An 8726-nucleotide genomic window follows, 5' to 3' on the forward strand; every position below is an offset into this window, starting at 1 on the left:
CAACTCCAAGGCCCTTTCACTTAACACACATAAAAAATAGCAGAGTTGCGATACACTATGTTTGCAGGGTTTTGTGTGAATTTGGAAAGGTTTCTACTTCATTGGAAATTAAAGCATGTGTTTAAAAGCTACCTAGAGATGTAGTTACAAAAACTACAGAACAGTGGAAAATGTCTTGATATGGAAACATTTTTGTTATCCATGATTTTTTTCTAGGAATAATTTCATAAAAGGAGAAAACTGAAGTACATATTTTTAACTGAAATAAATACTTTTAAGATGGAGAATTTTTACATTTTTTTAAAAATTTATCTAAAAATTGGTTGAATTCATTTATCCACATGTGTTGGTACCCATACACATTCATTTTAAAGGCCTGGTAAGATATTAAGAAAGCTGTGTTTCACAATCAATCAAAATGCAGAGCTGTGGAGGGCAGCCCTACTAGATACATCTGCAGAACACTCCCATACTAAGGCTCAGGGAACAGTGTGAAGAAGCCTGTTTCTTTTCTAATGAGAACAGAAAGGGAGTGAATCGAGATGAAAGAGAGGTGGTTAGGAACTTGGAGGAATGGAAGGAGTGGAAACTATAATCTGGTTATATTATCTGAGGAAAAAAATCTTATTTTTCAATAAAAGGAAAAAAGAAAATTATTTAAGTTAGATGATGGAATGTCTAAGAACTATATATGTAGCTCAGTAGAAGAATATAATAAGAAACACATAAAAATAAACTAGTTCCAGCAAAAAAACAAAACAAAACTAAAAAATGATGATTTTAGACAAAAGTGAGGAAAATAGCGGACAGGGCTATAACTACATAACTTTATAGATAATGCCAATTTCATTACAAAGAAACACATAAAAAGATTTTCCCAATTAATCACATAAATCCAATTAATTACATGCCATTTCCCCCTATAAAACCAGTAAATTTTACACAATGGCTATGAATGTACAAATCAGACAAAAGGGTACAGAGTATCACTCTCACACACACTCACAAACAACATACAGAGAGAGAGAGAGAGAGAGAGAGAGAGAGAGAGAGAGAGAGAGAGAGAGACACAGAGAGAGACAGAGAGAGAGAGACAGAGAGAGAGAAAGATAAACTATTATTCACCTACTGGGAAAGAAATTTGTCACTAACTATAAAAAGCAAAATGATATATTCACCCACTTAGCAAACACTTTAAGATAGTGAGAAAACAAAGACTTATTAATTAATTCAATTTGAGAGAAGATGCTAGACAGCTGGCAAAATAAAATTTCTAATACAAAAGAAAAATCATATGGAAAGGATAGCTAGATTCACTTTACAGGATTGCTTATAAAATAGAGATATATCATATTTCACAGAAATTACTTTGCCTCCAAGCTAACATTTAAATTGTTTTGTTGAGACGTAAATTATCATCCAAGAGCTGCACATGCTCACAACTTGAAAGAAACGCACAAGTAAAGGCAACTTACTCACCTAGAGTGACTCACTCTAGTCTGATTGTTTTATCAAAGAATCCTGGGAGTTAAACAGCACCCCAGTGCTTCACTAGATGAGTGAAACTGCACAACAGATGATGTGCTGCCCAAAAGAACATGACAACTCTATGTGGCAAAAACTTTAAAATGCTCTATATTTGTGAATTAGTCTGTGAGAATAAAGAAAGGAAGTGCTTTTTTTTTTTTTTTTCACTGCTAATGTATTACGCCCTGCCCCCACCAGATACCTTTCAGGAAGAGAGTATGTGATTTTATTGCTCCACTGAGTATACTTTGAAAAACATTTCACACATCACAGTTCATTCCTTTTAAAATGTGTGAGGGAATGTTACATGTAAAAGCTCTTAAGTAGGAATATGTCAAGTGTGAGGCCTTAGAGAAAAAGAATAATCCAGGGTTACATGGAAGTAGAGTTTCACAAAAATAAATAATGGGTAGAATTATTACAGTAAAAGTTACTTTTGTACCTTTTTATAGAAATTATAATGTGTACTTTTCAGTGCCAAATTACAGTGTTCTCATGTTTTACTGTAATTATATATCATGCTATACACTGGTATGATATAATAATTTTATAATTTAGAATTAAAAAAGAATTTGAATAAGAAAAATATAAATAAATCCAAGCTCAGTGTCACAAGCCTGAAATCCCAAGTACTTGGGAAGCTAAGGCAGCTGAGTGCCAAGTTCAAGGGTTTCCTGGGTTACAGAGTGTGTTCAAGTCCAACAATTAATGAGACCATCTCAAGGTTTTTAAAAAGTGAAGAGAGCTGTTATGGCAGAATGTTTGTCTAGCATGAGGTAGGCCTTTGATTTTGTGCCCAGTAACCATAAGAAAGTGGCAACAATAAAACCCCCCAAAAAACCTTGAAGAATTCAAATTATCAAGATAAAAACATATGATGAGTCATCTCCTGCACGTTGTTTATGGCAAGAAGACACAGTGTATTTCTAAGAATCTATCCTTTTCCCAGCTATCATTTAATACAAGCAGTGGTCATAAGCTTCTGAGTATAAAAACATAGCAACACATTTTTACCTGATTTAGCTCCTTGGCTCTATCTGAAGTCTCAGTTACATAATCCGTGCTCCCTCTCTGCTGTAGATGAGCCTCTTTAAGCTGTTTTCGTTCTCTCATGATTTCCATCGCCCCTTAGAATTCACTTCTTTGGTCAGTGATGATGGCACTCAGCCTGTTTGTGCATCAGACCCAGTTGTCTTTCACCTGAGCACTCAGTATCTTTCCTTCCCTACCTCTGAGAATTCCCCCTGCTTTGCAGGTCAGCTGCACATGCATGTTTGCCCTAATTACTGGATCTTTTTATCTAAAAATATCTTACCATAATCTGTGTAGCACTTTGTGACCTGATGTAATAGTCCCTTGTTTCTTGTCAAAATTTTTAAAATTTAAAAATACTCAAATCATTATCTTAGAGTCTCTCACCCTTTACTCATTGTCATTCTAAACTGCACAGGCATCTTTTTCTCTAAGATCAAGGCTGTGATTTCACTAGTGTCTCCATGGAGACACTGCTGGGAAAGGGAGAGATTGTTATCTCTAACAGTGTAGCCCCTGAGAAGTCAACCACACTCCAGTGCAAGATCACACATCCAAGAATATTCAGGAAGCACAAATTCATCTTGAAGGCTATAAAAAGCAAAAGACAGAAAGTTGGACAAGTGGGAGATGGGGGTGGATCTGGGAAGAGTTGGGGGAGGGGAGTGAATGTGATCAAAACATGTGTGAAACTCTCAGAGAACTAAAAAGAGAAAAAACTCAAGATCACCGAAATGAGCTTGTCCTGACACCGACAGGAGTTCTGTTTTACTTTTTTAGTGTCACCCGTGACTCTTTCATACACGTGGTGTGTTTTATTGCACATTCTTCATTCTTGTCAAATTCCTCACAGTTCCATATCCTCCTTGCACTCAAAAGAGAACATTACAAAGAAGAGTCAACAGACTGTCAGTCTGAAAATCTCTTAGCTCTTTCCCTGAGGGAGGCTCCCTAACTCAACTTTTGCCTCAGAGAATTGGGTTCTTCTTATACTCTGATGAAACCCAGTTTCACTGCTGTTTGGATCCATCCCCTCCAGCCGTGGAAGAATGCTACCGTTATCTTTCCCCTTTTCTTTGCAGTGTTCAGTGTACCTTAGTGAGATATTCCCATCATCCTAGAAACACAAGCAAAGCTTAGGAATACAGCTAGTATCAACAACTGCCTAATGTGTGTGGAACTAGATAGTTCGCCTGCACTAAAGAAAAATCATATTAAAAAAAAAACTCTTCAAGGTCATCTTAGCTCAAATACTAAGTGTGATCGTACTTTATTTAAAGATGAACACATAAAACTGCCTGCCTCTTCTCTTCTCTGCTTCATCACCTGCGTTGTGATGCAGGCCTGCTGACCCTTGCCGGATGTGATGGTGGCAGTTTTCAGCCATCACAGTGGTGAATGAAACAAGCTTACTTCTTGAAACACTGTCTAGCGTCAGATATTTTGCTATAATAACCCAGAATAGAGTGCAACACATTAGCAAATAATGGTGGAGCAAAGAAAGCTCATGAAGGAAGAACTGTATGGAAACTTCTACTGTTCAGTGAATTTGTGAGGGTTTGTTTGGTGTAGCTGAAGAATTAGAAGATCCATTTGTCGAAAGTATTATGCTGTAACCTCAAATTTCTACTGTGATCATTAATACTCTCTTAAATGTTTTTCAATATGTTTACCCAATTTTATTAATTTAAAAGGAAACATCCAAAAGGAAGTACTTCATTTGAAATGAATAAACCAGTATAAATTTTTGGGATGATATTCAGGAACCTGTCTTTAAAGTGACTCCAGCTTTCCACATCCAAGAGGAGAGCATACTGCATTGTCCAGGGATTCTCTTATGTACAGCCCAATAGGTCACTACTTATTTGGTGCTAAGTATTATTCCATCCTACAGGCATGACACCAGTTGTTTACCCGTTCATCTGCCTGTGGTGGTGAGGTTATTTTCAGTTTGGACTATTACAAAGAAAACAATTGTAAATACAATGCATCATAGACACCTACGTTCTTTGGAAGAGTGAACATCTAAGCCAGGACAAAGAATCCCACAGGAGATGTGTCTGATGTTTTCAGAAGCCAACACACTTTCCTAAATACCTGCCATTCATATTTCTGCAGAAGTATCCAAAACCTAACACTTCCCCCAATTGCCTATCATTTTCAAGACTGAGTTTCCAAATTTTAGACATTCGGTGTGATGCCAACTCATTATGATTTTATTCTGCATTTTTGTTTTAAAATTTATTTTATCATGTGCACACACAGGCACATGTGCATATATATGCTGCAATGTAGCAGTGCACATGTGGTGGTCAGAGGGCATTTGGAGTCGCTTCTTTCCTCCATCTGTAAGTGGGTTCTGGGGACTGAACCTAGGCCATCAGGCTTGCATGGTGAATGCTTTTATCCACTGAGTCATGTCACTGGTTCCTAGCATATATTTTTCTAATTTATAATGATGGTGCTTCTTGAGCACTCATAAATATTTTGGAGAGTTTCAGTTCAAGTCTTCAACAATTTTTAAATGCAATAGATTTCTTCTTACTAAATTTGCTCTTGGTGGTTTGGGATAGAAATCTTTCCTCTCTGCAATAACTTTAATTCAGTAGCTTTTATCTCTTTCTCTTGACAGCTTCTTATGTCTATGAACTAATGCCTGTCTTTAATTTAATTTAGAAAACAGTCATAATGATACCAAATATCCCTTTGGTCTCCCCTCTTTTGTAATTATCACAACTCTAGAACACTCCACTAGCATTTTTCTCATTCTTTTATGTCCAGACTAAGTATGAGGAAGATATCAGTTATAGCTAGTTTTTTTCTTTGTTTTTGTTTGTTTGTTTATTTTTGGTTTTTGGTTTTCAGTTTTTGAGAATAGGGTTTCTCTGTGTAGCTCTGGCTGTCATGGAACTCACTCTGTAGACCAGGCTGGCCTCAAACTCACAGAGATCTGCCTGCTTCTGCCTCTGGAGTTCTGGGATTAAAGGCAAGCACCACCACCACTACCACCTTCAGAATCTTAGTCTCCCTTGAATGACACAATACCATAGTCTGGGTAATTTATTTTTAAAACTTTTTAATTTTCAAAATTGTGAATGTTGGAACACTGAGAGCATGATTCCAGACTCTGGTTGGCTACAGGAAAGGGTATGGAATTGGACACAGAAGTCTCCAGTAAAGACCATCAATTTCATTCCCAGATTCTAAACTTTCTGAAATATCTCCCAAAGGCCTTTCATCCAATTGCCCTGAAAGCTAGGATCTTAACATGATTTTAAAGGTCATGCAAATATTCATTTCTACTGCAATAGTGGCATGTGCTTCTAAGCTCCTGCTCCATTAGGATGGTACCACATTGCTGCTTTTGGTTTTAGTTAGATCTATGAATCAGTTTCTCTGCAGATCAAAGGGGAGTTTTATTATTATTATTATTATTATTATTATTATTATTATTATTAAAAATAGATACTTTCCTCATACAATACATCCCAACCACAGGTTCCTCTCCTTCTAATCCCCCTAGTTCCCAGCACCTTTGTCTCTCCTCCAGATCCATTCCTCCTCCACTTCTTCTTCAGAAAAGAGAAGGCCTCTAAGAGATGACAGCCAGACAGGACAAAATAAGATATGAACAGACAAAGTGAAAGCAGTCGTATCAAAGCTGGACAAGGCAACCCAATAGGAGCAAAAGAGTTACAAAAGCAGGCAAAACAATCAGAGATACATCCAGCCCCACTGTTAGGAGTCTCAAAAAACACCAAACTAACAGTGATAACACACATGCAGAGGACCTGGTGCAGATCCATGCAGGCCCCATAATTTCAGCTTCAGTTTCTAGAGTTATTGATTCCCATTGAAATCCAATGAATTTCTCTTTCAGCTTTCTCTACTTTGAAGTAGGTAGTGGCAGCTCCTAAGTACCTTACATTTGGGGCCAGAAATCAGAAATCTGAATGTATTTTTCCAAATTTACTTCCATTTTCACCGTAGCTCCCAGGTCTTTCTGTCTGCATTGTTTCCAACATAAAAGTCAATAATTACCTGAATCATTGTATGAGTTGAAGAGCTCTCTAATTAGGTCCAAGCATGGCAAGAATGGCATCAACAGGTTTTACCCTTTACCGTTTTCTCTCCCTTCTTAACCATGAGATTACATTCCTAATGCTAGCTCCCAAGGTCTATTTCCTTGTTTGGCCACTGACATATTCCTGAGACAAAACACAAAGGTCCAACAATCCAAATTCTTTATTTGGTTAACATGTCCAATTAGGACTTATCAACTCACTCTACTACTTCATCATAACTGTTTCCAAATGCCTGACAGAAACTAATTTAGGGAAGAAAAGTATTGTTTTGATTTATAATTTCTGAGGGATTTCAGTCCACCAGTGAGGAAGACATGATGTTGAGAGCAGCTCCCCCAAGGTGGTGGGAACATGTGGTGCTTGATTATTTATGTGATGGCAGAGTAAGCAAAGAAAAATGGACCAGGAACAGAAAGGCATTCATCTAGTGACCACCTTCCCCTGCCTGGAGCCACCTTCTTAAAATTCCACAGCCTTCAAAGTAGCACCAGAAGCTGAGATCTAAGCATCCAGCAACAAGTGTATGAAGACATTTGAGATCTGAATTATAGCAAAGCTAGACTCAGAGATCATTAATCTTATTTGCCTTGATTGATACTTGTTATTTTTTCCCTCCTACCTAATCTCACTGACTTCAATAGCACCTGCACAAAGTTCCAGAATGATCTCAGAAGCTCTTCACATCATATCAGAGCTCCAAGTTGTATTCACTTAAGAGTCCTGTTTACTAGGGGCACTAAGCCCCGAAAACAGCTTTAGCACTGTGTAGCTTAAGTTTTCCTGCCTGGCCCACAGTCAGGGTAAATCTCTCTCACCTGCTAGTCCCACAGCCACTCAGACCCGACCAAGTAAACACAGAGACTTATATTGGTTACAAACTGTATGGCCGTGGCAGGCTTCTTGCTAACTGTTCTTACAGCTTAAATTAATCCATTTCTATTAATCTATACCTTGCCACATGGCTTGTGGCTTACCGGCATCTTCTCATGCTATTTGTCATCATGGCGGCTGGCAGTGTCTCTCTGACTCAGCCTTCCACTTCCCAGCTTTATTCTCCTCCTTGTCCTGCCTACACTTCCTGCCTAGCCAATGGCCAATCAGTGTTTTATTTATTGACTAATTAGCAACACATTTGCCATACAGAACATCCCACAGCAGCACTGGGTCTCAGCTCTGTCCTGACACGAAGTGTGACCTATTTTTCATCCTTCTTCCCTCCTTCCTTTCTTCCTTCCCTCTTCCAGATTTATATTTTGTGTACGTCTGTATGTGTGTGTTGCATGAGCTTATGTTTACCACATATCTGCCTAGTGTTTCCAGAGGTCAGAAGAGAGTGTAGAATCCCATGTAATTGCTGTTACAAAGAGCTGTGGCCTGACATATGAGTCCTAGGAACTGAACCTGGATCCTCTTCAAGAACAGAGGGTGTACTTAAGCAGTAAGTCATCTCTCCAGCCAGTGACCTTGTTCCTTAAAATCTAATAATACAGAAACTTTTCTTCCCTTCATAGTCTTGCTCAGTTGCTTAGTACTTAGATGACATTATTAACTTTGTTTAATTTATGTCAATATAAATTATTACAGAGACAGTCATTACTCCTCAATATATTGTACGTAGTAAATTTCCACATTCGTGATACCATTCATTCATTTTTACACATTTCTTTTTTGTGTGTGTGTAGTGAAAGAATATGCTGTGAGAGATCAAAGGACAACTTAGAGGCGTCAGTTTCCCCCTTTTTTGTCTAAAATAATAAAAGAAGGTTATAACTAATATAAGAAAAACTATATTTTACTTATATAAGTAAAATAACTATATACAATATATATAGTCAAGAATTATATTAACAATGTCCAGTCCATTAACATTTGACAAATTCAGAGAAAATACTCTATTATTTATCCTATTTTAGTGAGTCCAAAGTGTTCTACATAATTCACTTTCTATTAAACATGTATTGTCAACTGAAAACTATCTTTTGATGTCTTTCAAACTTACACACTTTACATCTCTTTAATTAGTTTCTTTTCTGAATTTGTTAACAAGGAAAACTATAGCTATAACTATCTAGTCTTCAACTC

At 37.3% G+C, this 8726-nt stretch overlaps 1 protein-coding gene across 1 annotated transcript in view; it reads right to left on the reverse strand.

The window, feature by feature from the left end:
* The window catches only part of LOC128099077 (killer cell lectin-like receptor subfamily I member 1), a 34673-nt gene extending 31825 nt beyond the window's left edge, over window positions 1-2848 (reverse strand). The window contains exon 1 of the mRNA XM_052720737.1: window positions 2542-2848. The gene's annotated coding sequence lies outside the window, so the exon portion shown is untranslated. The remainder of the gene's footprint in view (window positions 1-2541) is intronic.
* Window positions 2849-8726: the final 5878 nt, after the last annotated feature.

Source organism: Peromyscus californicus, unplaced genomic scaffold (assembly GCF_007827085.1).
Source record: "Peromyscus californicus insignis strain IS unplaced genomic scaffold, ASM782708v3 Scaffold_6__1_contigs__length_162567912, whole genome shotgun sequence".
Classification (NCBI taxonomy): Eukaryota; Metazoa; Chordata; class Mammalia; order Rodentia; family Cricetidae; genus Peromyscus; species Peromyscus californicus.